We start from the raw sequence: 2,623 nt of genomic DNA, 5'->3' as shown, positions 1-2,623 counted from the left end.
AGACACATAATCTTGCTGTAATAAGTGTTTGGCATCCTTTTGGGAAAGCATAGCTCCTCCACTGCAATTTCACTGTCAGAATGCATGATACATGACAATAATGATGCTTCACTCCTTTATAAACAGTACCTTGGGTAGATAGCTGAGAGCTGAGTAGGGACCTGCAAAGACCTGCCTCTTCAAGAGATGCTGTAAATTGTTTGGGATGAGGAAAATCCTTAATGAGCAGTTTGTTCTCATTATACATAATTTAATTTTCTGGATACCTAAGAAAAACAGTATGCTAGCTCCTTTATTAATTCTCATGAATTCTCATTAATTTATAATTCCCTGCTAATTGCACTTCTTTTCTCTCACCCTCTACAAGATGTCAACATGGGTTTAGCTCTTGTGTAATCTAAGTCCCTAAGTGCTAAATAGAAGATCAAAATAAAATGACATTAGCAGTTAGGGTTTTTTTGGTAGGAGAAAGGACTGGCACACTTTTTTTTATGTGTGGTAGAATGTGGGGTGGGGGAGGATGTTGTGATACATGTTCCTAGAAGAGTAAGTGGCCATTCCAAGCAGAAAGAACTGGTCATGATGAAGAGAGTAAGCTCATTTACTTGATAGGAACAGATATTTTGTTGGTAATACAGAATGGGATTGTGCATGAAGCATGTTATTCGGTCAGCATGGGCTTAAGAGGCAGTTATAAGAGGGCTTCTGCCATAGTGAAGTTTGAATTTGGTTTCAGGGTTAATAGGGAACACAAATCAGTTTTGAGCTATTGAAGATGTAATATTCTTGAGGTTACCTAGAGGACTGTGGAGTAACAGCACCTGATGTCTCAGCCTTGCGGCCAAACCAGCCATTGTGGGGAAAAGATCCAGGTCTCTAGGGAGAAGACGGAATCGTGCGTGTGTGTGTGTGTCCATGCACGTGTACAGATGGAGGGATTGTCATTGAGAGAGAATTATTATTTCAGTAGGAGGGAATATGCAAACATATACTGCATCTCAGAGGAAATCATTGCCTTCCACTTACTTGTTTAGGCTCCAGATCCATAAGGAGGGAGAATAATTAGCTTTATGAAGGCCAGAGCAGAGAAACTGTACCTATTCATGGGCCCATCACCACAGTTCCCCAACTGTCCAAAATCCCTGAGATAACCCTTAATGATGACATTCATCTACCTGCCAAGTTTTCTCCTCCAAGCAAGCCAGTGATTGACAAAACCATTCTCAAGCAGACCCCAATCCGAGATCTTCTTCTGGTCGAATTTTCACCCTATTGACTTTGGGATACCTTTTATTGCGTATACATTAGAAAGGGGGAAGATGCGAGCAAAGGGGATTTTCTGCGAGCAAAGGAGATTTTCTTTTCTTATAACAATGTCTTGCAATTCTCACCTTCCTGCATTTCTCTACCAACCTCCAGGACATGGAACAAGCTCAGAATCAGCCCACAGGTAGAATGGCATAAGGAAATGTGGGCAGATTCTCTATATAGTTGAAATAAATTCCAAGAGCCTCACTTCTGCTAAGTATGTGCTTGAAGAGGTAGGCAGTCATTGTCAGACTCCTTAATTTCATCTACCGTTTAACATGGTGTGAGGCCATTGCTTTCTCCAGTTAGGACATCTCTCACCGTTACACCCAGGAAGAGCTCATTTACTTGCTTGAGTTATTCTCTCTCTATTGCCACCACTCTCTTTTCCTAGCCTTTTTGTCCCCTAGATCTACAGTAAAAATATGTTTTCCCTGCCAGAGTCACAGATTCATTCAGGAGCTCTGCCCGCTTCTGAGCAGCCTCTCTTCAGACTCTGGGCACTCGAAACAGTTACTTAGGTTCATTTTGCCAAGCGCCCTGCCTTAGGTGGCACACACCAGAATCTCTCTTGTGGTTTTTCTCCATTTCTTCTTCTCTTCTGTCTTTGGTGTCTTTCTTTCAGATGGATTATCACAGAACTTTTATTCCATTCAGCTCATGTAGTGTTCTTTTTGATTGCTTTCTAAACCTCCTTTTTTTTCTTTTCCTTTTTAAGATGGAGTCTCACTCTGTCACCCAGGCTGGAGTGCAGTGGTGTGATCTTGGTTCACTGCAACCTCCACCCCCCGGGTTCAAACAATTCTCTTGCCTCAGTCTCCTGAGTAGCTGGAACTACAGGTTCCCGCCACCACGCTGGCCTAATTTTTTTTTTTTTTTTTTTTTTTTTTTTTTTTTTTGCTGTTTTTAGTAGGGACAGAGTTTCACCATATTTGCCAGGCTGGTCTCGAACTCCTGACCTTGTGCTCCACCCACCTCAGCCTCCCAAAGTGTTGGGATTACACACGTGAGCCACTGTGCCCTGCCTAAATCCACTTTCTTTAAACAATCCCCACGACCCCGATTTCTTCCTCTCACCTCAGTCTCTACCTCCATTTTTTTGTTTTGGGGGGGTCTCAGATGGGTCACTCACAGCTTCTAGATACATATGAAATATACTACAAAACTACTTATGGCCGGGCGCGGTGGCTCAAGCCTGTAATCCCAGCACTTTGGGAGGCCGAGACGGGCGGATCACAAGGTCAGGAGATCGAGACCATCCTGGCGAACACAGTGAAACCCCGTCTCTACTAAAAATACAAAAAACTAGCCGGGC

This window comes from Rhinopithecus bieti, unplaced genomic scaffold, assembly GCF_001698545.2.
Source record: "Rhinopithecus bieti isolate Rb0 unplaced genomic scaffold, ASM169854v2 scaffold_21621, whole genome shotgun sequence".
In the NCBI taxonomy this organism is placed as follows: Eukaryota; Metazoa; Chordata; class Mammalia; order Primates; family Cercopithecidae; genus Rhinopithecus; species Rhinopithecus bieti.
This window is presented reverse-complemented; position numbering follows the sequence as displayed.